Source organism: Budorcas taxicolor, chromosome 10 (genome assembly GCF_023091745.1).
Source record: "Budorcas taxicolor isolate Tak-1 chromosome 10, Takin1.1, whole genome shotgun sequence".
Taxonomy (NCBI): Eukaryota; Metazoa; Chordata; class Mammalia; order Artiodactyla; family Bovidae; genus Budorcas; species Budorcas taxicolor.
In genome coordinates this window covers 84,022,972-84,050,710 of record NC_068919.1, presented here as the reverse complement: position 1 = coordinate 84,050,710, position 27,739 = coordinate 84,022,972, and the positions used below count along the sequence as shown (strand labels likewise).

At 49.3% G+C, this 27,739-nt stretch overlaps 1 protein-coding gene across 1 annotated transcript in view; it reads left to right on the top strand.

The window, feature by feature from the left end:
- The window catches only part of LTBP2 (latent transforming growth factor beta binding protein 2), a 111,294-nt gene that overhangs the window by 25,707 nt on the left and 57,848 nt on the right, over positions 1 to 27,739 (top strand). The gene's annotated exons all lie outside the window — the stretch shown is intronic.

The following is a 27,739-nucleotide window of genomic DNA, read 5'->3' as shown; positions in this document are numbered from 1 at the left end:
ACGTGTCCATGGTGCCTCACATCGCCCCCGGCACTCTGTAGTTAACACAAGCTGAAGGAGAACACAGATGAGGAGCGATGCTGGGGAGAGGAGGAGGCTGGGAGGGAAGGAGGATGAACTCTTTGAGGCTTTGGTCCCTGGGGAGGGTCCCCTGTGAGCAGGAGGCAGTGGAGGATGAAGGCCTGGGGTGAGGTCTCCGGCCCCACAGCAGGGCTGTCCTTTCTGAGCTTCACAGGCTCCCTGGCCAGGGACTACTGTGATGTTTTTAATGAGCTACAGCCTCCAGGCCAGCACGGTCTCTCTCTCTCTGCCCTGGCGCCTCAGTGCCATGAAATCTGGGAAAGTCCGAGCGGCCCGCTGTCGGCCCAGCTGTGTTTTGCTTTGGGAGGCCAAGTCCTGCTTGCCTGGTGGTGTCAGACATTTCCTGTGAGCCTGGCCAGCTTTCCCAAGCAGCCTCTGGCCTCTCTCCTGATGGCAACTTGGACAGGCCTTTGGTGTCCAGAAAAAGGTAGTGACATAAATGCAGTGGGCACTCTAGGAGGGCGGGGTGCAAAATGAGCAGGGAGGGGAGACACTCCAGGGGCTGGTGACGGCCGGAGGCTACCTTCAGGAGAGCACTAGGCAGAGGCCAAGAGACTCGTGTCTCAGAAGGAAGATGCGAGGGGGTGGTGGTGGGGGGTGCATAGGAGAGACTCAGGCAGCAGGCAGCATGCCCTACGAGAGCCAGACGTGGACTGATGTTGTCCAGCTGCAGCCTGGGCTGGCTGCAGAGGCCCGGAGACTCCCTCTGAGACTCAGGTTCAGACTTCTTCCCCAGGCTGGGCAGAGAGCCTGCCCCACCTGGAGAGCAGGAGCCAGGCAGCTGGGAAAGAGCCTCATGAGACCTGGGGAAGGAGGTGGTTATGACAACCTAGGACGAGCAGGCCTGTAAAACAGTGCTTCACACCCGTGCTTCTCAGCCTGCAGTGGCATGTGACTCATGCTAACTTGTTAACATGCAGCCTCTGATTTGGCAGGTCTGGGGTCAGCCTCTCTATTATGATCTCAAGTGATGCTAATGCTGTTGGTCCATGGACCCCCTCCCACCTTGATGCGTGAGGGTCTAAGACTGTACTTTGGATTCAGAGACTCCTGGAGTCCAGTTCTGGATTTACCAGCTAGCTGTGTGACATCTGCTGTGCTCAGTCACTCCGTTGTGTCCAACTCTTTGCGACCTATGGGCTGTAGCCTGCCAGGCTCCTCTGTCCATGGGATTCTCCAGGCAAGAATGCTAGAGTTGCCATGCCCTTCTCCAGGGGATCTTCCCCACCCAGGGATCAAACCTATATCTCCAGCATTTCCTACACTGCAGGCAGGTTTTTTACCCACTGAGCCACCTGGGACGCCCTGGTAGCTCAGGTGGTAAAGGAGCTGCCTGCAATGCAGGAGACCAGGGTTTGATCCCTGGGTGGGGAAGATCCCCTGGAGACAGACACAGCAACTCACTCCAGTATTCTTGCCCAGAGAATCCCCACGGACAGACCGTGGGCTCACAAAGAGTCAGACACGACTGAGTGACTAACACTTTGTGTGACATCAGACAAATATCCCAACCTCTCTGAGTCAGTATCTCCTCCTAATAGGATTGCGAAGGGGAGGAAATGAGACCATGTGAGTAGAGCATTTAGTACGGTGCCTAGTATGAGCACTTATAAGACACGGGTTAGTGTTCAGTATGTGTTAACCTTCAGTGGACAAGTTCTCTTTTCTATGGGGACTTGAGTGGCAAAAAGCAGGCCAACAACTGGGATGCCTTGTGTATGTGCACGTGCAGACCTGCTCTAGGGAGAAACCAGAGCCCAGCCCCAGCCTCAGGGGTGGTGTGATCCAGCAGTGGCATCAATAGTGGTTTCTGGCTGGCTTGGCTTCTCCACCAGGACCATTCTCACCAGCCCTATGGGGGAGTGGGGAGGGGAGGCATCATAGCATTTCTCAGAATGGGAGGGACCCCCACGGGGGTTGCTTCTTGGTCTGGCCTGAGGACCTAGAGGCAGGGCCCTGGGGACATCCTCAGTGGGCTTGGTCAGCACTGGAGCAACAAGGGACCTGGGGGACAGTGTTGAGGAGGATGGGAGGGACCAGGGGAGAAATGTTTGGGGAGCTCTGAGCCCCAAGGTGATGGCTCTCAGTAGACTGTTCCCTGAGAAGGCAGGCTTCTTTCCACTGTTCCTGCCCATCTCTCCCTCTCCTCCTCTTTGCACACCCTGCAAAGGTAGATGTTTAAAACAATGCTGCGTGTGCGATCCTTCAGTTCTATAGGTCAGCCATCTGACACGGGGCTCGCCAGACTAACGGCAAGGGGTCGGCAGGGCCGAGTTCCCACAGGCTCCGGGGCGGGGGGCCGGGTGCGGAGGGAATCTGTTTTCTTGCTCACTCAGGTTGTTTGTTGGCACAGTTCACTTCCTTGCAGTTGTAGGACTAAGGTCCTCACTTCCTTGCTGGTTGTCACTTGAGGGCCATCACATCTAGAAGCCGCCCACATTCCTTGGCTTGTTGCCACCTTCCTATCTTCAAAGCCAGCAACAGCGGGTGAACGCTTCATGTTTTAACTCTTCCCCTCTGCCTCCCTCTCCAGCTGAATCTCTCACTGACTCCTCTGCCTTCTTCTACCACTTTTAAGGGCATATATGATTACATGGGCCCCCTTGGATAAGCCAGACACCTCCCTCCTATTTTAAGGTCAGCTAATTAGCAACTGTAATTCCACCTGCAAACTCTATTTCCTTTTGCCATTTCATGTAATGTATTCAAAGGCATAACACGAGGGGACAGAGACCATGGGGGCCAGCCACACCCACACACTGCAGCCCGTTCCAGCTGGAACCCTCCACCTGCAGTGTCACAGCTCCTCTTATCAAGGGCTTGCCACAAGGGCGGCCCTATGTGAGTGATCTGGCCCCCAAACATCTCCAGCATCAGCTCTTACCACTCACTTACTCTGCTTCTGCCACACGGGCCAGTGGGTTTTCCCTGCAATATGCCAGAGATGCTCCCACCTCAGGGCCTTTGCACTTGCTGTCCCCCCATGCACTTGGTGTCCCCGCAAGGAACACCATGTTCCTTTCCTAGGGCTGCCATAAGGACCACAAACAGAGTGGCTTAAAACAACAGAAATGTATTCTCTCACAGTTCAGGAGGGAAGAGCCCAAAATTAAAGTGTTGGTAGGGTTGTTCCTTCTAGAAACTCAGGACAATCTGTCCCATGCTCTCCACCAGCAGCTGACGGCTCCCTGCAGTCCTGCAAGCCCCTCGGCTTGTAGTTGCATCACCCTAGTCTCTGCCTCTCAAAATACGTGCTGTATTTTGTATGTATGTGTTGGGGGGTGGGGATTCTTATAAGAATACCAGTCACTGGATTTAGGGTCCACCATAATCCAGTAGAATCTCATCTAACCCTAACTAATGACATCTGGAACCACTCCCCCCCATAGCCAAATAAAGTTATATTCACAGGTTGGCAGTTAGGACCTCAACATACCTTTTGTGGGGCCAGAGGAGCACCCATTTCAACCTACATCAAACCTCTTCCCAGTCACATACGCACAGGGCTCACTTCCTTTCTACTCCAAGTCTTCCCTTCTCAGTGGGACTCTTGGCCGTGTTCACCTGATTTTATTTTACTTAAAAATTTTTTTTATTGGAGTGCAGTTGCTTTACAATGCTGTGTTGGTGTCTACTGTACATCAGAATGAATCAGCTATTGTTGTCGTTCTGTCACCAAATCGTGTCTGACTCTTTGTGACCCAAAGGACTGCAACTCTCCAGGCCTCCCTGTCCCTCACCATCTCCTGGAGTTTGCCCAGGTTCACGTCCATTGAGTCGATGATGCCATCCAACCACCGCATCCTCTATCAAAAGGTTTCAGGGGTCAGAATCAGCTATATGTATACATATATCCCCTCTTTTTTGGATTTCCTTCCCATTTAGGTCACCACAGAGCACTGAGTAGAGTTCTCTGAGCAGCAGGTTCTCATTAGTTAAGGATTTCATGCTGCTGCTGCTGCTAAGTCACTTCGGTCGTGTCCGACTCTGTGCGACCCCGTAGACCGCAGCCCACCAGGCTCCCCCGTCCCTGGGATTCTCCAGGCAAGAACACTGGAGTGGGTTGCCATTTCCTTCTATGGATTTTATACATAGTAGTGTATACATGGGGCTTCCCTTGTGGCTCAGCGGTAAAGAATTTGCCTGCAATGCAGGAGACCTGGTTTGATACCTGAGTCAGAAAGATCCCCTGGAGGAGGGCATGGCAAACCACTCTAGTACCCTTGCCTAGAGAAGCCCATGGACAGAGGAGCCTGGCAGGCTGCAGTCCATGGGGGCACAAAAGAGTTGGACACGACTTAGCAACTAAACGACAACAGTGTGTAGCTGTCATTCCCAATCTCCCAGTTCATCCCAGTCCCCCTTCCCCTCTTGGTGTCCATAGGTTCATTCTCTTTGTCTGAGTCTCTGTTTCTCCTCTGATTTGAAACTGCACACCCTCAAACATTCCCTACCCCCTTCCCAACTATTCTTTTTCTTACCTCAGTAAAATGTCAGGCCCAGGAGGACGGAGGTTTTATCTCTTTTCTCTGCAATGTGTCTCCAGCACCTTGAACACGACTGGCTTAGAACAGAGTGGAGCCAGCAGGGCTGAGGGCAGCTCGACTCTCTCCCTGTCATCTTCACTTCTCACAAACCCTGCGGTGGGTTCCCAAAGTCCCCGTTCTGCTAACAAGGCTCGAGGGGTATGCTGGGCCTCTCGAGGCTCTTGTCTGTGGGGAGAGGGAGGAAGGGCAGGGGCATTGGGGCAGCTCCTGACTCAGGCCTGGCTGTGCCACTGGGCACGTGTGGCTGTGCCTGCCTGCAGGGTGGGCAGGTGTAGAGTTCGCCTCCTCAGGAGGACCCCTGGCATCCTTCAACCCCATGTCTCCACTCTGGCCCCCCGAGGACTTCCTGATGTGTGATCTTTAACCTGCTTTGGCTGAGAGCAAGCCTGCAGACTTCCTGTAGGAGGTGCTGCCTCCCCTCGCCCCCAGGCCTCCTGCAGGGGCTGTAGGGACTCTGCCCCAAGGGGTGGTCCCAGCCACCGCAGCGGGGACCCAGGCATCCTCCCTAACAGAATAACAAGGCATTTGCCCAGGAGATCAATGACTGGGAATCAAACCAGGTCCCTGGGAATAGGGCAGCAGGTACAAGGAGGCAACCCCGCTGTGTCTGTGCTGGGAAAGCACTGGGCTTTGGGGTCCGGCAGCATTTAAACCCTAGTGTCCTCGAAAACTAGTCATGCAAGTTGCTTTACCTCACTGCAACTCAAGTTCTTCGAAGTGGGAACAGTGATGCCCATCTCTTGGGGTGGCTGTGAGAATTCCTTGGAATAATGCACAGAGAGTGATTAGTGGGATGTCCAGAAAAAATCTCTTACCGTACTTGCCTACTTCCCATGTTTATGACAAATCAGTGAGATACCCCATTTGCCAGAAGGAGTTTTTCCTCCAACCCACAATCTGGGCTTACAGAAGGGGAAACTGAGGAAGGACAAAGATTGGCAGCTAGGGAGCAGTCCTGTCCTGGGGACCCAGGAGATCTTGCCTCTGGGCCAGGCGGAAGGCTTGCCAGGGTCCTCCGAGCCTGGCTCCAGCTGCAGCCACCTCCCTCCTACTGCCTTCTGCCTCTGTGGGCTCCAGCATCCTGCTACGTACTTCTGCTCCCTCCTGCAGGCAACACGATCCCCTGTTGGTCCTCTCTCCTTTTCATTTCAGTCCCCTGGACCCAAGATTAGTCTCCGATACACCTAGGACTTGATGAGAAATGGACTCATGCTAGGAAACCTTGGAAAAGCCCTTCGTCCTCCCCAAGCCTCAGTTTCCATATTTGTAAATGAGAAGCAACAAATGGATTTTCTTTGAGGTCAAGAGCTGGTGGTGTCAGACTCTGGCCAACAGCTTGGCCATTTTCTATCCCCTATAGTGAAATGTGCTTATTCCCCCTTTACCCACTCTCATGGTGGTGACAAGGATACACGTTGCCTTTCATCTGCTAAGGGCAGATCTTAGCTCTCCCTGACAGGAACCCTCCAGTCCTCCTTGGCAAGGCTGCAGTGGGTTTAATCAGCCTGCATCTTTTATCCTGCATCACCTGCTCCCTCAGGGCCATCAAGTGGCGCCTCTCTGCTCTGTTGACTCAGCCCTGCAATCCTGAGTGAGTCAAGTTTTCAGGACCTCCGGGGGTTGAACTCCTTCCTTCCTTTTCTTTTCTTTCTTTTTTTAGTGGTTTTTTTTTTTTCTGATTTGTTTTTATAACTCTGAGCCCCAAGCTTACCCCCTAGGGATTTTCTGGAATTCCCCAACCCTTAGGATCATGACTATACTATTTTGAAAAGATTTAGAAGCAGAGTATGCAATTTGACTTCCAAGCTAAGCCTCTAACTAGTCTCGGACCTTGGGCAACCCACTTAACTTCACTGAGCCTCAATGTCTCTATTTGTAAAGTGGGAGGGATCTTTCTTTCCTTTCTGGAAGGTTGCGAGGATTAACTAAAATAATGTGGGTGAAAGATGGATTTGTGAACTGTAATGTGCCTTGCAAATTTACTGATTACTGCTGTTATTTAGCAGTCCTGGCAGTGGGCTGGGTTATTTACTTATGCTTCCTATACATGCCTGAGTCACATTCAGAAGCAGGCCTCCCTGACTACCTTTGTAAAGTTTTAACCTTTTAAAATTAGCCGAAGCCACTGGCCACAGCACTTGGGGATGTGCTTCACATTATGGCCTCTGTGCCAGCTACCCCACAGTTGTGCAGGGCACAACCTGTGCCACTGTGTATGGTGACCCTGAGCCTGGCTCTTTCCCAGAAGGGAGATATCTCCTATTTTCTTACTATTTAATATTGTAACCCCCCAACGTGAGCGTCCCCTCCTGTGGTTCACTTTTTAACTTCCACATTACTTTCCATTTTCCACTTTCTAACAGAACATATAATTTACTTGTTATGTTTATTGTGTATTGTCTGTTTTTCCCCAAGTATAGTGCGAGCTGTTTTGTTCAGTGGCATACCCCCAGCTCCTGGAACAGTACCTGGCATACAATAAGCACTCAACAAACAAATAATATCTACTGAATGAACATCTCTATCACCATGTATCTTCTGCTGCTGCCTGGAGCCAAGAAAGTTGGTCTCAGGTCTCTTCCCTTCTGAGTTGACCCTCAGCCCATCCTCCGGCACGTTGTTGATCAGAAAGGGGCTCTCTCAGTCCTCCCAGCAGGTGGTACCTGCTCACCCTGTGCCCCTTGGCCTTGGGGGTCTGGAGCCAGGCAAATGGAGAGCAATGTTTCTCTCCTAAGGGTGGCTGGAGCGCAGACAGAGTAGGGCTTAGCAGACCCTTAGGAGTGCCAGGAGTCTGGTGGGTGCTGCGGCAGCTGTAAAAGGGTCTCCTCCCGGTTCCTTCTATCTGTTAGGCCTTAGAAGATTCCCATGAATGCTCTTCCCTGGGGCTGCAGGTTTGGAAGAGGGAGGGCTCAGAGGGGAGTCTGTGGGAGACGCTCACTCGTGGGCCTCCAGCCAGAACAAATGGAAAGGGTTTTATTTTCCCAAGTCTGAAGTCACAGAAGCCCTGCTGCTGCTTTTTGAAGAAAGTAGAAGAGACCTGTGTCTCAGCTGAAAGCTTCCTTCACCTCCCTGTCCCCCCCATCCCTGCTGTTTGCAGAGGGTTCTGGAAACATGGGCCACATTAAGGTTTCTGCACGGTCCTTTGGCACTCAACCCCTGCCAGCCCCACCTATCCCTGCCAGGCAGAAACTGCCTGGAGTAACAGGGTGGGTCTGAAGCGCTCTGTTTCCACTGCAGAGAGGAGGGGGCCGGGCTGTGTGTGCTGGATCTTCCAGCCCCTAGTCACACCCCAGATGTCTGTCACATCATAGTCTCTATGACAGGAACTCCAAGAATTGTGCAGTGCACAGCCTGTGCAACTGTATGTGGTGACCCAGGACCTGGCTTCTTCCCAGGAGGAAAGTGACTCCCATTTCCCCCATAAAGAGTGTTGCTTCAAGGCAGTCCTCTCCAGCTGGGTTTGGCTGCCAAGGCCACTCCTATACCTCTGCAAAAGGGAGGTGGACCTTTAGACTTTGTGGGGTCCAGACATGCACCTCCCCAACCCACACAAATACCCGAGGGCCACGGAGTTGAGGTCCATGGCTGGCGTTAGGGTACCTATGCATGAAAACAAAAGGACACAGGCTCCAGGTGGACAGTCTTGCAAGGCTTTCGCTCTAGGCCAAGGGGGGGCTGGTGTGCCTTCTCTCCAAGCAGCAGAGCCTGCATGCCTGTTCCTTCCATCATGCTGGGCCCAGGGCAGACACTTGTGGGTCGATGAAGAGGCCAGGCTCCAGCCTCTGAGTGCTCAAAGAAGAAGGGGGCCCGGGGCCTTCTAATACCTATTCATTTCCACCCAGAGCAAGTGGGTGGATTAAAGGAAAATGGTTTCTGCTTCCTGCACACTTCTCTTCCTCCCTCTCATACTGAAGCTTGAAGGCGGACATCTGACATAAGGGGGCCCCGAAATCTCTGATGAAGGCTGCCTGACCCCCTTTTCTAGGATTATCCCAGAGTCGAGGATTATCAGGACCTTCCCTAGGTTGGGTTCCAGAAAGAGTCTCCCTCCTGGCCCAGCCCTGGCCCCAGCTCTCTGCAGATCTCTGAGATAGGAGCTGTTTACCTCCTATTTGTCCCAGAGCCTGCAGCCAAGTGATGGAGAAAGCACCTTCCTCCTCTAATTCTCCTTTCATCATCACCACCAACAGGATCTACTGGCCCCTGCTCTGCTCCAGGCACTGTGTAGGTGAGCTACCTGCCTCTCTGGGTTCTCGCCACACCAAAGTCACCAGCTCAGTGACACGCGGGAAGTGGATGCTGCACAAATGTTTTTGTTGAGCCCAGCGAGGGGAGTACAGCTGGATGGGGTGCGAGGTGCACCCGTCTCAGGCGAGCTCCCAGGCACAGAGGGGCAGGGAGGCTCCCCAGTGCTCCCCACAGCCCTCATCCTAGCCTCACCCTGAGTGGGTATCTAGCTTTGTGGGTACAGTGAGGAATGTTAGGGTTCCAGTTGAGTGGGGTGGAGAGTGGTCCCCAGGGGCAAGATCTCCAGCACCTTAACCAATCCTCACAATGACCCACTGAGGAGGATACGCCCCAAGGAGGAAACACCCCAAGGAGGAAATTGACAGGAAGGTTGTGGTCGAGGTGATGTTCTAGCTCATGATGGGGTGGTGGTTAGGTTGGATCAGAGTAAGTCTTTTGTGTGGTATTAGAATGCGGTTTCAACCTTCGTTCTGTGGTTAGGGTTGGGCTAGTGTTATGCTGGAGGAGAATTTAGGACTGTGGGTTTTCTGAGCGTGGCATGGTTGCTATTTTAACCTACCATTGACGGAGCCTTATTGAGTCAGCCAGCCCTACCATGCAAAGCACTCTACAGGCACCACTTCAATTAACACCCATACGGCACAGAGGTTAAGAGCACGGGTCCTGAGTCAGACCTCATATCATCTGATTCTGTTGCTCACTAGCCATTTGATGTTGTGCGAATCTCTTCACCTCCATGAGTCGAAGTGGATAAAGTGCTGAGTCAATAACTAACTGCTCCATACATGAGAGCTGAGACTCTCGTCTGTAACAGTCAGGGTTCCAGCAGGAAACAGATGGCACACTCCAAGGGGGCAGTTTGATAAAGGGTCTGTTTGCAAAGGCAGGAACAGGTCAGAGGAAACAACAAGGGAAGCAGAGTATAGGGAAGCCCTGAGCCCTGCAGGTCTAAGGGGCAAGGGGTCAGAGGTCACTGAGTAGCCACAGGTGAGGACCACAACAGGCCTCTGGCAGAGGAATAGAGCCCCTACCCCGCAGCCCCCACCCACAGTGGTCCATCAGGAGGGAACTAGAGGGTCAATACCTCCACTCCCTCTGCCCTCTTGCTGGGGTCCCATGAGCAAGACTGGAAGACAGAGCCCTCCTATAGAAGCCTCCTATAGGAGGAGCCTCCTACAGCCCAGAGTGGGGTGGAGAGAAGTCCACAGGGGCAAGTGGGAGATACCCAGCCCCTTAGCCCATGCTCACAATGATCCTATGAGAAGGTTACTCCACAAGGAAGAACTGACAGGAAGGGGCACTCCAGCCCCACTCTGATCAAGACTGGATCTCGTGCTCATGGCCATTTTGCTAAATAACTCAAGAGCAGGTGAACTCAGGCAAGCGCAAAGCAGCCAGCTTGGTGTGGGAGCTGCTGAGGACTGGGCTTGGCAAGGCATTTTGTGTTTTTTCAGAAAATTCCAGAAAGCTGGCGAGAGAGCCTGGAGGAGATTGTTGGGGCCATTAAAACGTTTTAATATATGCAGTTTCCAGCATCTGACTTAAAAAAGTAGTAACAACAAACATTTCAAGCTTGTGGCTGTACTCATAGCATTTAACTGACCAAAGTCCTCTAGGATTTTTGTTTGAAAGGAAAGGTTAGGGAGGGATGAAGCCAGAAGGGAACTGGAAGACAGTCAGTGCTGTTTTTCACATGCCCCAGGGGAATGTCCTTCCCATCCGGTTGCTTTGTACGGAACTGTGGCTGCTCAGAGAACGTTGCCCTCTGATGTGGGTGTGTGTGTGTGTGAGAGAGAGAGAGAGAGAGAGAGAGGGAGAGACGGGGAGTGGGTGGAAAGCTGTACAGAGAGAACATGCCTCAAAAATCATAATGGAGATTTTTCAGGCTCTGTGAATTCTCCTTTTGAGCTCAAGTTTTCAAATATATATCAGATTTCACCTCTTGTCCGGGACGCAGAGGAAGTTTCTGATTTATGGGTCCAGTAGTTTTTCCAGTTATGCAATCTGTAAATCTGCCATCAGTTAATTAATTTGCCACTGTCAGAAAAGGCACTGTAAGCTACCCAGGTGGAAATCACTTTACCAAAGTACAGCGCTATTACGATAACAGCAATAAAAAAGGGACTCTGAAAATGTATACTTGTTTCCACTTGTGGAATTAACTGAATCGGTGTCTTAGCCTTCCCCCTCCAATCACTGGCATGCACACAGGTGCGTGCGCATGCATACACACACACACACCACACCCCACCTCTGGAGAGCAGCTAAGGAGGAAGATTTAAGCCTTGGAGGGCAATTTCCCAGAAAAGGATTAGAAAGGGAAAATGGGTGAAATGCAAAGTCATCCGATGACCGTGGTTGTACGACTGAAGACTTAGGACTCAGAGGGGTGTGTCTGTGCATCCGTCTGTCTGTCTGCAGATGACATAGTGAGGATTGCTAAATGATTTCCAATAACGAGATGTGAAAACACATAGTTTCTTTGTTAGCCACATAGCTGTGGTTTTGTGTCCGTGATTCATTGTGGAAGTGAGTAGCTGTGACAGGCATTTTGTGGGGTTTTTTTTTCTTCTTTTTTGTCCTAAAAAAATATTTGTGAAAGGTCTAAAATTCAAGGAAGTCCAGTGCTTTTTGGAAAAAAAAAAATCCCCATTCCTTGCAAAATGAAAATTGCAAATCAAAACCTCTGGAGCTACCATATTCCTGCTTCCAGTTGGTCGCCCTCACCATGGTTTCCTCCTGGAGCCTCAACCCCTCACTGCTACCTGACCTGTTCACCCAAGGGTGCACCCAGCCAGCAATGGGTGGGGGTTGCTTCAGAGGCCTCTGGAGGGTATCTGGTCCTCTGAGGGCTGGGGGCATCCTCTTGAGACCCCAGGCAAGCCACACTGTTGGGCACCAGGCTGATTCCACATTGCCTTCTTTTTCTGAGGTCCTTGGGTCAATGTCAGAGCCCATACAGCAGGCAATAATAGTGTGTGAGGGAGCAATCATGACATAATTTATGCCTTATAGCTAGATAAGTCTGGGTTAGACTTTTAGCTCTGACACTTAACAGTTATGCTGTCCAGAACAAGTGATTTGATCTCACAAGCCTCAGTTTTCTCATCTGTAAGATGGGGATGCCCACCACTAATAGAGTTGTCAGGAAGAGTTACTAATATGCATAAGTGAATCTGGTACCTTTAAAGTGTCCTCTGAAGGGCACTCATCTTATTTGTCCTCACACTTTGGGGTTACTGAGACTTCTGTTTATAGCAACAGGAGTAACTGGAAACTCTTGAGAATTTGCCCACACTACTTGAAGGTGTCTCTGGTCCTGAGGTTTCCCGTCATAGTCAAGGGTAAGCAGCAGGTTGGGGAATGCCATCCACCAAAGGTCCAGCACTCAGGCTTTGAGACCCCACCCCAGCCCTCCCTGCTGTTGGTGAGAGTGGGCAAATAAACCATTTCTCTCTCTGTGCCTCAGTTTTCTCTTCTGTAAAACAGAAAGTGATAGTTTTTATAACCTAGGATTGCACTAATTAAGTAGCTCTCAAGCATAAAGAGCCTAGTAAAATTTTTAAAATGAAGTGCCTCAAGCAGATGTCTCGCACATAAGCAGTTGGTAGGTTTGGGATGAGCGAAGGCTTCTTCCCAGGTCTTTTAGAAATCTGGTCTCAGGGTAGAGTTCCAGACCCTGGTAGGGCAGGCTGGTTGCAGGCTGCCAAGACTTTGTCCAGCCCCTGAGAAGTATATCCTTGACTCAGGCACCAGCTGCCTCTGTCTACAGCAAGCCTGTTTGGGCAGGTCCAGAAGTGGGTAAACTCATCTGAGGTTGCAGGCCTATGTTTGCTGTCCAATTAGGCAGGCCAGCTAAGCTGTGTGTGTGTGTGCGTGTGTGTGTGTGTGTGTGTGTGTGTGTGTGTGTGTGTGTTGGGGGTGACCCAGAGACCACAGGCTGGGAGCTCCGGATTCAGGAGGTGGGTATCTCATGGTCAATTTGGTGGTGGTGAGAGGTCCGTATACCAAGTTCCTCAAGGCTTTGGGAAGAGGTCCAAGCTCAACCTCCCCAGCCTAAAGGCCTCTCCTCCTCCTCTGATCTGTGCCCAAAGGCCCTGACTCATGTTTTCTTTCCCTTCACCTCTTTACCTCCCCAGCCTCTTCCTTTTTTCTTGCACTTCTTTGGAATTCATACAATGCCAGCTTGTGGTGAGGGTGGAGGTGCAGGGGAGGGAGGAGCATGATGAGCTTTGGAGTTCAGTAGGCCTGGTTTGGATCCTGGGTTTTGTCACCCGTGAGACCCATGAGCTGGGGGCCAGCGACTTACCGCCTCCACAGCGCATGTGCTCCACAGGTGCTGGGGAGTGAGCCCCGCTCCCAGGGCTCTGGGGACCTTTCTCAGGTGATGTTTGTTCCGTGCCTGGGACGCCGTAAGCACAGCAGTTACTTGACCCAGGTGGGTGTGTGTGGAGTCCTGTGGCTCCAAGACTTCACCACCTCACCCCCGCCACCCCTGGGGGAAACCGCAAATGCCCTGGGAGGTAGGGGTGGGGGAGGAGAGTACTCTTGGCCAGGCAGGGCGGGCTCCAGGGAGGAATCGTGCAGGACTGCCTTCCTAAGAGACCATTTTTAATCTTGTTCCTCCCGGATAAAAACACCCCCAGGCTTACCTTTTGTACATGAGATTCAAAACATAAGGCCTGGACTCTAGGCTCTAAAGCTCAGTCCCAAAGCATAGCTCTCAAGCCATGATGTAGTGTACAGGCCCCGGGTCCAGATGAGAAGCAGGTCACCTGTGTCCGATGCCCAGCTCTATTAGTTATGGGCTGTGTGACCTTAGGCAAGATACCTAGCAACTCTGCCTCACCTGTAAAAAAGGCATAATAATAACACCCACTCCCTCATATAATGATGATTATATTCATTTATAAAGTGCTTAGAAAAGTACCTGGCAGATAGGAGCGCTGTATAGCTACTTGCTATTATGTATCGTCATCCTTGGGGCTTCCCTGGTGGCTCAGCGGTAAAGAATCTGCCTGCAGTGCAGGAGATACAGGAGATGTTGGTTCAATCCCTGGGTTGGGATGATTCCCTGCAGGAGGGCATGGCAACCCACTGCAGTATTCTTTCCTGGAGAATCCCACGGACAGAGGAGCCTGGTGGGCTACAGTCCACAGGGTCACAAAGAGTCGGACTGAGTGACTTAGCACGCAAGCACAGCTGTGGGCCCAGCATTGTGAGGACTCCATGAAAGACATAAAGAGGGTACAATCCAGGCCCCTCTTCTCCCTTCTGGGGGTCTGTGTCCCTGGCCACACCACAGCCCTTTGGATGGTCCTGCTGGACCAGAAGGAGGAGAACAGGTGATTGCCTGGGAGGTCCCCACTTGGGCAAAACGACACTTGTGTAGAAACTGAGGAGCATGTCCTGGGGCCCTGGGCAGCCCCTCAGGGTGCCTTCTCCTTCCCGCTCTGCTCCCTGAAGTGCCTGAGGTGTGATCTCTGGGCCTGGTAAGCCCTCTCTGGCTTCCTGCCCAGCTGCCTGGCCCCTCCAGGAGAGGAAAAGGGTGACGCAGCCTCAAGAGTCGTGGGCTGGGCAGCTGGTGAGGCCGGCCGCCTGCTCAGCGGTAAAACGTCCACAGTTGACTGAGGCATCAGGGATCCATGGAGTGGAGTGCAGTGAGGCTCAGAGAGGTTTCTGGACCATTGGGAGACTGAGGCAGCACCCATGTAAGGCTGCTCCAGCAGTGGGAGCCAGGCCTCAGTCTCTGGGTGTGCACAGCTCCGTGCACAGCTCCGCCAGCCTCTGCCTCGTCTGTCCGCAAGGAAGCAGGGCGCTGCGTTCTCTCTCGAGCTGCACGGAGCAGAGCGGGGTGCAGTTCTGGGCAGGGAGGCTCCCCGAGTTCTGCCCCCTCCCCATCCGTCAACCTGGCAGGGGCATCCCCTGGGTGCTTGTGTGCAAGCTCCAGACCTCTCGGACCTGGGTGTAACCTCAGAGAAAACTCCAGGCGCAGACCTCAGAGCAGGGGGAGGTGACTCACAGGTGGCCACCCGGGTGGGGCTGGGTGGGGCTGGGTGGGAACCTCAGGCTGACCAGTGGGCCCAAAGGAGTCAAGTGAGTGGGCACAGCAGGACCAGCAGCAGGGAAGGTCTGGAGATATGTAGGGGGACCTTTTGGGAGGGCAGTGAGGCCTGGGGGTGCCAGTGTTGGCAAGGCAGCATCCTACGGCCAGACAGCGGGGGCGGAGAGGGCCTGGCTCCCCCCGGGATCAGCGCACTGACCACATCACCTCCCTTATCTCTCAAATGTCACGGCCCAGAGCCCCATCCTGGGCGGGAATGCCTGCTGTTTCCTCTCTGGTATGGGAGGGGGAGCTATTCGATTCCTGGGACAAGACGGTCCTGTCTCTCCAGGGACCACCATGTCACTGGGGCAACTGTGGCTTTTTAGAGCCATGTCCTTCCTCAAGCCATGCTGAAACCTGCTCCCTGTGACATGATCCTGGGACCATGTCTTCTGGAAATCCCATCTCTTTCCTGCCACATCCTCCTGCCATCTGATGATGGATAATACAGTATGGAGGCAGGAGAGTAAGGTTTAGGAGGGTGCTGATTCCCCCAGCCAGGCCCGCCAAGGAACCCAAGGGCCTGGGGACAAAGAATGCAGTGAGGGTAGCCAGGGGAAACTTTTAACCACATAGCTCCAGGCCAGAGTAGACTTTTGGGGTTCCACTCCCAACTCCTCCACTTTCTACACTGCGCTGTCCAATACAGTAGCCATGAGCCATGAAGGGACTATTTAAATTTGTTCGTGTGTGCTAAGTCACTTCAGTCGTGTCCAGCTGTATGTGACCCTATGGACTGTAGCTCACCAGGCTCCTCTCTCTGTGGGATTCTTCAGACAAGAATACTGGAGTGGGTTGCCTTTCCCTTCTCCAGGAGATCTTCCCGACCCAGGGATTGAACCCAGGTCTCTTACGTCTCCTGCACTGGAAGATGGGTTCTTTACCACTAGAGACACCTGGGAAGCTGTCTTTAAATTTAATTTAACGTCAAACTCAGTTACTCAGTCACACTAATTGCATTTCCAAGTGCTTCAAAGCCACAAGAAGCTAGTAGCTAGCATATCGGAGGGCACAGACTATAGAGCATTTCCACTGTCACAGGAAGTTCTATTGGACAGTGTGATTCCAGTTAAATGATCCTGGACAAGTCCTTAACCTCTCTGTGCCTCAGTTTCATTTTCTTTTCTTTTTTGCAGATCTCACTTCATTTATTTATTTTTTTTATTATTTTTTAATTTTTATTTTTACTTTATTTTACTTTACAATACTGTATTGGTTTTGCCATACATTGACATGAATCCACCACGGGTGTACATGTGTTCCCAAACATGAACCCCCCTCCCACCTCCCTCCCCATAACATCTCTCTGGGTCATCACCGTGCACCAGCCCCAAGCATGCTGTATCCTGCATCAGACATATACTGGCGATTCGATTCTTACATGATAGTATACATGTTTCAATGCCATTCTCCCAAATCATCCCACCCTCTCCCTCTCCCTCTGGGTCCAAAAGTCCGTTATACACATCTGTGTCTTTTTTGCTGTCTTGCATACAGGGTCGTCATTGCCATCTTTCTAAATTCCATATATATGTGTTAGTATACTGTATGGGTGTTTTTCTTTCTGGCTTACTTCACTCTGTATAATCGGCTCCAGTTTCATCCATCTCATCAGAACTAATTCAAGTGTATTCTTTTTAATGGCTGAGTAATACTCCATTGTGTATATGTACCACAGCTTTCTTATCCATTCATCTGCTGATGGACATCTAGGTTGTTTCCATGTCCTGGCTACTATAAACAGTGCTGCGATGAACATTGGGGTACATGTGTCTCTTTCAATTCTGGTTTCCTCGGTGTGTATGCCCAGCAGTGGGATTGCTGGGTCATAAGGCAGTTCTATTTGCAATTTTTTAAGGAATCTCCACACTGTTCTCCATAGTGGCTGTACTAGTTTGCATTCCCACCAACAGTGTAGGAGGGTTCCCTTTTCTCCACACCCTCTCCAGCATTTATTGCTTGCAGATTTTTGGATCGCAGACATTCTGACTGGTGTGAAGTGGTACCTCATTGTGGTTTTGATTTGCATTTCTCTAATAATGAGTGGTGTTGAGCATCTTTTCATGTGTTTGTTAGCCATCCGTATGTCTTCTTTGGAGAAATGTCTATTTAGTTCTTTGGCCCATTTTTTGATTGGGTCGTTTATTTTTCTGGAACTGAGCTGCATAAGTTGCTTGTATATTTTTGAGATTAGTTGTTTGTCAGTTGCTTCATTTGCTATTATTTTCTCCCATTCAGAAGGCTGTCTTTTCATTTTCTGAAAAATGGGTTAATAATAGTAGCTAGTCCCTAAAGTGGTTGTGAAGATTAGATGACATAATGCAAATATAACAATTAGTACACAGCACAACCAATGTTCATTATTATTGTCTAGGACAAGTGGAACAGAGTTCAAGTTCTCCCCTCCTTACCGTGACACCTGGGAGCCCACCAATTCTGGCAACTCTGATACCCAGAGGCTGGGGAGTGGCTGCTGTCTTAGCCAAGCCTAGGCCTCACCTGCTTGGCCCCCCAGACAAAACATCGCCATGGATCAGCAGGCTCCTGGCTCTGTGACAAGGCCATAGTGTCCCCTCTTCTTCACCCCCCAGAGCTGGGTATCCCCTTGTTCTCTGTGGAGGCAGGGTAGATTTGCAGCAGGGGGCTAGAGTGTGATGTCTGGAAGCACTCCCTTGGGTCTCTGGGGATTTGGCACAAGGGTCATCTGATCGTGAACTGGGTGTGAGACCTGCTTGGCCAGCGAGGAGGAGAGAGGGAGCAAAGTATTGTGAGGGTTTCCCTGCTGCCTCCCCAGGACCCAGATTCTCAGGAGACTGAGCTCCTTGGGAGGTACCAAGGCATGTTCACCTATAAGAGCTGGGCTTGCTGGGAAGGCCAGAAGCATGCCTCCAAGCAGAAGGCCACGAGTTGGAGCCACGCCCTCCTGTCTTGGTGTTCTCTCCTCTCCCCTTCTACCTCTTCAATGCCAGCGTTGTTGATTCCTAGGCCCCTCCTCTGCCTGCCTTTATTTTCTTTCACTCCCGTGTTTCTCGAAGGGTTTCCATGTCAGAGGACCTGGCAGTCATAAGCAATACCATGAATGATCAATGCAATCAATTCCATGATTAGAGCTGGGGACAGTTTTATTAGCAGAAACTATGACTGTCATCTGTGTGCGCTAAATAAAAAACTGGCTCTAGGCTCGGAGCCAGGCACGGAGCCCTGAAAAGGGCAAGCCGTCGAGTGAAGTACAATGGGCTGTTGCCACATTTTCCCATCAATATTCCTTCACTGCTTGTTCATTGGCTTTATCGTGTGCTAGCAGACAAGCAGTAGCAGATGCCAAAGTTTGGAGGCAAATTTATGGAAGCAAAACCCAACACTGAGACTCGTCTGTTCATTAACATATTTCCCTCTTTGAAACTGAGACGTGGAAGCAGACGCAATGCCTCAGTCCAGCAGCGGAACTCTGGACTGGTTTGCTATGCATACTTTCTCGGAATGATATCATCCCTGAACCCCCAGCTCTCCACTGGGACTCCCTTGACTGCGTCTGCAGCCCCAGCTCCTCTCCCGAGTGCTGCAGCCCAGGTGTTTCCATCGGCACATCCATCCTGAGACACCAGCACTCGTCAGGTCCCAAACTGAGCCACTTCTTGGCTCTCTCCTTGAGATCTTGGCTCTTGGATCGCCCTCCACCCATTCGTCTGAGCCACAGCTGGGAACTCTTTATGTATTAAATATCCTTTGAATCCATGCCTTCTTCTTGGTCCTGTCCTTGGTCCCTACTAGCCTAAACCATAGCCAAAGCCTTCCAGCTGGCCTTTCAGCCCTCCCCTCTCTGGTCTATCCACCAGCAGGCAATCTTTCATCAGAATAATAAACATTCGAAAAGCCCATCCCATCATGTCCCAGCCCTGCTCGAAGACCACTGGCATCTCAAGACTGGTATATGGCTCCCCCTGTACCCTCACACCTTTGCTGGAGTGCTGATTCCCTTGCTTAGTCTCCACTGGGGCAGAGGGCAAGACAGTCTTTGCCATCCTTGGACCTGGATGCCTGGCATGTGGCAGGCATTCAGTAAGTGCTTCTTGAATGAGTGAAAGAGGGTGGGCTGCTCCAAAATCTCTAGGGACTCCCCCTGACCCATGCAATGCAGCCCAGACACCTCCCTGATATTTCAAGCCCTTGACCATATGAACCCAAATCTATTCTCACAGCCTCAGTGAAATGGCAACGGAGAAATAAGTGGTAGGGCAGCTGGAGCATAAACTTACCTGGTTTGTTAACCTGGCTTCAGTACTCATGAGTTCTGCGATCTTCAGAACTTCCCTGCCCTCTGTTTTCTTGACTGTAAAATGGGGATAATGAGTAACTCTCAGGCTTATGGAGAGGCTTTCGTGAGATAATGCATGTGACGTGCACTGTTGGCATACAACCTGGCACGGAGCAAGCATTCATTAAACTGTAGCGCTCGTTTATTCCCCTACCACCCACTTCCCACTCCCCCCCCCACCCCCCGCCAACACACACACACACACACACACACACACACACACACATAGGAAACCACTTATTAATTCCCAGGGTATCCTTCCAAGGTTGCTTTAGGAATATGCAAATAAATTCAACATGTATCCTTATTTTCTCTATTTTTACACAAAAGTTTACATGCCCCACAGCCAGAGTCAGCAAACTTCTTCCATAAAAAGCCAGATAGTAAATATTTTAGGCTTTGTGCAACATATGGTGTCTGCAACTACTCAGCTCTGCCACTGTAGAGCAAAAGCAGTTGTAGACAATGAGTGTGGCTGGATTCCAAATTAAAATGTATTTATGGAAACTTAAATTTGAATTTCGTATCTCTTTCTCATGTCATGAAATATTATTCTCCTTTTGATTTTTTCCAACCATTAGAAATATAAAAAACAATTGTTAAGTCACAATTTGTACAAAAACAGTTGGTGGGCCAGATTTAGACTTTTTTTTCACTTTTCTATATATCTTGGAGAGCTTTTCCTATGGGTGTAGAAGAGCTGTGTCTTTCTGTTTTGAGGGCATAGGACTCCATCCCATGGATGTCTCTTAGTTTGTTTAACCAGCCTCCTACTAAGGGACACTTAAATTGTTCCTATTCTTTACAAAATATTTTGCTCTTACGAAACAGGGCTTCTGTGAATGATCTTGTTATCCATCACTGCGGACATTTACAGGTGTCTTAGGGCAGATGTCCCTAGAGGTGGAGCTGGAACATCAATTGAGGTGTGTGATTTTGCGGGGAGAGGGAAACAAAACGGAAAGGTGGACAGGGCCAAGCAAGGACTGGTTCTGGGAAAATCAAGCCGAGGCCTAATTGAGGGTGGAGCTTGGAGAGTTGTCCTGCCTTCAGGCGAAGGGGTGGGGCTTTTAAACTTCTGGTTCCGGCAGTCATTAGTTTCATGGTCATGGTGGTGGGAGGAGCCTGTGAGTTAGTGTCCTTCCGTCAAGGAGAAGCCAGTGTGGGGTGCACCCTTCACGGAGTGGAAGGGACAGGGAGGCCACAGGTGGGCCTGCAGGGGCAAAGCATCGATGCACTGGGGTGTGGATCAGTTCAGTTCAGTCGCTCAGTCGTGTCCGACTCTTTGGGACCCCATGGACTGCAGCACGCCAGGCCTCCCTGTCCATCACCAACTCCTGGAGTTCACTGAGACTCACGTCCATCGAGCCGGTGATGCCATCCAGCCATCTCATCCTCTGTCGTCCCCTTCTCCTCCTGCCCCCAATCCCTCCCAGCATCAGGGTCTTTTCCAATGAGTCAACTCTTTGCATGAAGTGGCCAAAGTACTGGAGCTTCAGCTTTAGCATCGTTCCTTCCAAAGAACAGCCAGGGCTGATCTTTAGAATGGATTGGTTGGATCTCCTTGCAGTCCAAGGGATTCTCAAGAGTCTTCTCCAACACCACAATTCAAAAGCATCAATTCTTCGGCACTCAGCTTTCTTCACAGTCCAACTCTCACATCCATACATGTATCAGGGTCTTTTCCAATGAGTCGGTTCTTCGCCTCAGGTGGCCATTAGTTAGGGTGTGGATGGGCGTTGCCAAATCGCTCTCGATATAGGCTGTATCGATGAACATTTCTACCAGCAGCATCTGAGAGTACCTGTTTCTTCAGGATCTTACCAAATTAGTCTGTTATTAAACTTTTGGATTTTTTGCTCATCTGATGGATTGAGAAGGGCTACCTGAGTTGTTTCCGTTTACACATCTCAGAATGAGAGAAGTTGAGCATATTTTCACTTATTGAAGAAATATATGGATCTTTCCCCTCTGCCATGAACTGTTCATATTCCTTTGCTGATTTTTCTTCTAGGGCTATTGGTCTGTATTTTCTGTTTCTAGGAGCTCTTTAAATCTTATGAAGATTGGTTCTTTGTCTGTGATATAAATTGCACATGTTTTTCCCATTTTGTCATTTGTCTTTTTACTTTGTTTAAAGTGGTTTTGGCCAAGCAGAGATTTTTTGATCATAGGGTTGTCTGGACAAGTAAATTATATGTTACGTAAAACAGCTAGAATGATGTCTGCTACCTGGTAGGCACTGAAAGGATGTTTTTTCCTTCCCTCTCCTCCATTCTGTGCTTTATCCAACTGTGCTCATTATCCTTCCTTAAATATGACCCGTGCTTCCTGCCTTCATGTATTTTCTTATGTGGAATGTCTTCCTCTTCATTTTGGTCTGTGAAAATCCTACTTATCTCTTAAACCCTAGCTCAAATGTCATGGTCTTTCTTACATCTGAACTCTTGTACATCTGTTAGTCATCAGAGTTCACCTTGGATCCTAGTAATATGCACACATTTATCATGCTTTTCCTGAGCCTCAATTTCCTTTTCTATAAATTGGAGTTGCTGGGGAAAAGACTGATTTGTTTTTATTACAAAATAATACATGTTTACTGTAAAATTGTAAAAACAATTTTTTTTAACTGAAAGACAGCTAAAAATATGGAAACATAAAGTTTACACATATACAGGCACTCTCATCTCCAAGAGGCCAGCCACTGTTTACAGATCCTTCCAGACCTTTCCTATCCCTTATAAACATCTGTAGGGGAGAAAGAGAATTTTTTTTTTCAAACAAAAACCTGGAAGTATACTGTCCATATTATTCTGCAACTTACTTTCTTCATTCAATAAAATAATGGGATACCCTGGTGGCTCAGATGGTAAAGCGTCTGCCTGCAATGTGGGAGACAAGGGTTTGATCCCTGGATTGGAAAGACCCCCTGGAGAAGGAAATGGCAACCCACTCCAGTTCTCTTGCCTAGAAAATTCATGGATGGAGGAAGCTTGTGGGCTACATTCTGCAACTTACTTTCTTCATTCAATAAAATAACATAAGATGATGCATTTAAAGCATCTGGCTCAGTGCTTTATCCATGGGAGCTATAACTATTCAATGCACATTGTAGTGGTGTTTTTAAGCTTTCTTTTGACAGCAGAACACTTAGCAAACAAAATAGTATATGTGTGTTAGTCACTCAGTCATGTCCAACCCTTTGTGACCCCATGCACTGTAGCTCAGAGGTTCTTCTGTCCATGGGATTTCCCAGGCAAGATAATGGAGTGAGTAGCCATTCCATTCTCCAGGGGATCTTCCTGACCCAGGGTTTGAACCCAGGTCTCCTGCATTGCAGACAGATTCTGGTCTGAGCCACCAGAGTGGAAGCCCCTTTGTAGAGTGGAGCCAAGGGTCTGGTGAAAGTGGGTCAAGTGGAGGGCACAGAACCCCTCACCCATCGCCTCCCCATCACTGTTAGGAAGCCAGTGTACTGGGTAGGATGTGAGTGTACCATGTTCACTGAATGGCATTATTTTGGGTATACAATGTCCAGGGAGTTTTCACTCAGCTCACAAGATTCCAGCCAGCTGGGACTGGAAGGTTTTCTTCCCAAATAGTTTGAAAGAGCTCGAGCGTTCTCAGGCTGGAGCAAATCTTGGTGAATTATGTAGCCCAGTGGTTCCTGCTTGGTTCCATGCTGGTCTGTGTTGGAGACCAGCATCTGTTTTTGTTGGTTCATGAAGAAATGAAAAAAAGTCAATGAGGTGAGATGTCCATGAACTTAAGCTTATTCCTTGGAGAAGGGAAAGGCGACCCACTCCAGTATTCTGGCCTAGAGAATTCCATGGCCACAAAGAGTTGGACACGACCAAGTGACTTTCAAGCTTATTCAGATATTTCTTATTGCCATTGAAATATATTTTCTTTCATAAAATTATGGTGGTAATAATTAGTAGTTGTGTGTGTGTTTTAATGTCTTACCTAAATAAAAATTTGGCCAATTTATGTTGGTCCCCTAAATTTGTTTCAAAATTTTACTGATCCATGGAATTCTGAAGTCTAGAGAGAGCTGTTTCAGTCCATCGTGGCAACTTTGCCAGGACCTCCCTAGAGCAATTCCAGACAGACAGTCTTGTGCCAGGCAAGTCTGAGAACCACTATCCTATGATGAAATTGCAGCAGCTCTTCCAGAGCTGAGAGTGCACAGAACCACACCCTGCACAGCTGAGAGTGCCCAGTCCCCCGCCCCATCCTGGGGACTGTAGTCCAAGGAAGTCCCTTTCTCAGTAACATTCTCACTTGCCTCATTGCCACCAGTCTCTGGGAGCCAGAGTTGAACTGAGAACTCAAACTTGTTGTTGTTGTTCAGTTGCTAAGTCACGTGTGACTCTTTGTGACCCCACGGACTGCAGCATGCCAGGCTTCTCTGTCCTCCACTGTCTCCTGGAGTTTGCTCAAATTCATGTCTATGGAGTCAGTGATGATGTCTAACCATCTCATCTTCTGCTGCTTCCTTCTCATTTTGCCTTCAATCTTTCCCAGCACCAGGATTTCTTTTTCCAATGAGTCAGTTGCATCAGGTGGCCAAAGTTGGAGCTTCAGCTTCAGCATCAGTCCTTCTAATGAATATTCAGGATTGATTTCCTTTAGGATTGGCAGGTTTGATATCCTTGCAGTTCAAGGGACTCTCAGGAGCCTTCTCCAGAGCGATGGTTTGAAGGAATCAATTCTTCAGCGCTCAGCCTTCTTCATGGTCCAATTCTCACATCCATACATGACTACTGGAAAAACCATAGCTTTGACTATATGGACCTTTGTCAGCAAAGTGATTTTTCTGCTTTTTAATATGCTGTCAAGGTTTGTCATAGCTTTCCTTCCAAGGAACAGGTGCCTCTGAATTTCATGGCTGCAGTCACCATCCGCAATGATTTTCGAGCCCAAGAAAAGAAAACCTGTCACTGTTTCCATTTTTTCTCTTTCTATTTGCCATGAAGTGATGGGACTGGATGCCATGATCTTAGTTTTTTGAATGTTGAATTTCAAGCCAGCTTTTTCATTCTCCTCTTTCACCTTCATCAAGAGGCTCTTTAGTTCATCTTCACTTTCTGCCATTAGAGAGGCATCATCTGCATACCTGAGGTTGTTGATATTTCTCCCAGGTCGCCTCCCTCCCTGCCCACCTCCACAGACTGGGCTGGGGCTTATGAAGGGAGATCATGGTCTCCTTCTAGGGGTGCTTTCAGCATGAGACATAGGACCTATGAAAGAACCAAGGCTTCCTCCTTGGCTGTGAGCCTCTCGGAAGTTAAGACTTTGATTTCTGTCATTTAACTCAAAGTTCCCATCACAGCAGTACATGACAATAGATTGAGCTCAGAAGGCTGTGGTTGTTAAAAATGTGTTGCCACCAGATTAGTCACTTGGCCCTTTGTATATAAGAATGCTTGGACAATGTAACAAGATATTTGGGGGTATCTTTTATTCCCCCTAGATGGAGAAGAATTATTGGTGGTTTGGGGAGAGATATTTTGTCTGAACTGTAGCTAGCACTTTTTTTTCTTGTTCATGTGAGAATTCTGACATAGTTTTCAACTTGTGACCACTTATTTATATTTGAAAAATAATCACATGGTCTCACTGTTTCTCTTGGTCCTCACCACAGCCCGGTGAGGTGGGTGTCACCCTTCTTGTTTTAGTGACCGCTTGCGTGGGAGGCGGAACTGACATATGCCTAGCCCAAATCCTATCTTCTTCTCTCCTCTGTATAGACAGGTCTTTCTACGACTGCTGCTGCTGCTAAGTCGCTTCAGTCATGTCCAACTCTGTGCGACCCCATAGACGGCAGCCCACTAGGCTCTCCCCCATCCCTGGGATTCTCCAGGCAAGAACACTGGAGTGGATTGCCATTTCCTTCTCCAATGCATGAAAGTGAAAAGTGAAAGTGAAGTCTCTCAGTCATGTCCGACTCTTAGCGACCTCATGGACTGCAGCCTACCAGGCTCCTCATCCATGGGATTTTCCAGGCAAGAGTACTCGAGTGGGGTGCCATTGCCTTCTCCGACTAGGGAATATTTTTTCCCCCTTCTCTGCAAAGTTGAACCATTGGCCCTGAAGGGATTTGAACTCAGGATTCTTGGGGTCATTAGCATTGAGTTCCAATTAGAGAAACAAGTGATGGCCACAATAACAACGGTGACCACAAACCTCCAAGAAAGGACCCTTTGAGTTTTCCACCTCGACCAGATTGGAGAGCTCTTTGTCAGCAGCGTCAAGTTCAGGAATGTCCCGGGTGGTCTGCGCAGAACCTGAACTACCGCGTCCGCTTCCCGGGATGCTCTGGGGTGCTGACATTTTGTTGAGCCATGGCACCAGCCTGGGCACTAGCCAGTCTCCCACAAGAAGGAGACTCCCGCTGACCCACCAGCCCACTTACCTCTCACTCTTTGGTGAGCTCTTATAAGCCACCAGAAGGCTTGGGTTTTCTGCTGCAGTTAATTGTGCTGACTTTCTCCTGGGAGTGAAGAGCAGGTGCCTGAGCATTGGGCTCCCAGTTCTGGCCTATGACAGCTTCCAGAGCTTCCGGGGTGGAGAACAAGCCCTCTCTCCCATCCCAGCTCTCAAACCTGGGGAGCAGGCTGAGGCCTGATTGGGGCTTTCAGCGTGAGGATGGTGGTTGGTCACCCTGAAGAAGAGCAGCACTGAAGCTCATGGGAGCCAAGTCCTGGACCAACAGGGCAGGGCGAGGGCTGGAAGGTGTCAGACTCTGAGCCCTGTCCTGGTAAGGCGTCAGCCAGGAAAGGAGGAGAGGGGGATTGCTCATGGCCTGGACCCCTGGCGCCAACACAACTGGAGTTGGGATGGTGGAGGGAGAGGGTCCCAGGACCTTATGCTGCTTGGGCAAGGAATCCAGTGGAGAGGCTAGGGGTGGGACCAGCTGGAGGAAAGAGCACCACTCCAGGCGAGTGCAGAGGCTTCTTGGCTGAGCTTCTGTTGTGGTCTGGGCTGCCTTATTGGGTAGCACAGGGGTCTAGCTGCCCTGAGTTGGAATCCTGGGGTCTGATTTACTGTTGTATAATCTGGGCAGGTAATTGCTTTCTCAGCTTCAGTGTCTACAATGCGCTCATACCTGTCGTGTATACAGTGGTTCGTATACACTGTGACAGTGACAGAGTGGTTACCACGGAGGCTGCCTTGTAGAACGGCCTGCCGAATAATAGATACGTAAAGAACACGTTCAGATATATGAGACCGACAGCTCAAATTCCTCAGATACCAAAGACACGAGCAGAAAATTTTCACAAGTGTTAAACAGATGTGTGAAAAAATTCAACCTCAGAAATCACAAAAAGGGAGCTAAGGTAACACTGAAGTGTCATTTATGATGACTATTACTGATTTATGAAAAATTAATAATATGTTATGCTGGTGAGGCTGCAGTCCAAATGGTACATGTATACATTTTGATACAGCTTTTTGGGAGCATTATCTCCAGTGTATACCTACAGCCATAAATGTTTCTAATTTTTGGAATTAATTGCATTCTAGTCTGTGGAATTAAGCCTAAAATAATAATCATTTTCAAAATATTTCTTACGAGAAATTTTCAAACATACAGAATAAAAATTAGTTTAATGAACCCCCATACTAAAAAATTTTTTTTAATATTTATTTATTTGGCTGTGCCAAGTCTTAGCTGCAGTATGTGGGATCTTCATTGCCACATGCAGTATCTAATTCCATGACCAAGGATGGAACCCAGGCCCCCCTGCATTGGGAGCAAGGAGTCTTAACCACTGGACCAACAGGAAGTCCCCTAAAAGAATATGTTAACTGAAGAAAAAAAGCCATATGAGTCAGGATGTCCACAGTCGAAAATGTAAAACAAAATAGGTAATAGAATGAATGCATTGTGATTCATCTTCATATAGACTATCATGTCGCAGTTAAGATGATAATTGTGAAAATTGTAGAACTGTATCAAGTACCACCTAATATTAATCAGAATTTCAATGATCTCTACAGATAATGACAATAGCATTTAAATGATTTCTACAGACAATGAAATAGGTGGGGAGCCTCCTTCTCCCCACCGTTGCTTCCCCGCTTCACTCTCGCAGACAATGACAATGATATCTACAGATAATGACACGATAGATAATGACAATATACTTGAGCAGAGGTTGAAAGGAAATATGCCAAAGTATTTGCTGTGTTGAGGTGGAGGGTGATGAACTCAATTCTTTCTCCTTGAATGTTGTTGTTATATTAGTTTAACAATAAAAATTAATCAGGGGGATAGTCAGGTTTTCTTCCCTGAATCAATCTGTGAACATGTATTTGCTGGGCACCTATTCCATAAGGCCAAGCATGATAGGTTGTATTAATAAGAGATAAGGGGGGACTTCCCTGGCAGTCCAGTGGTTAAGATCCTGCACTTCCACTGCAGGGAGCGCAGGT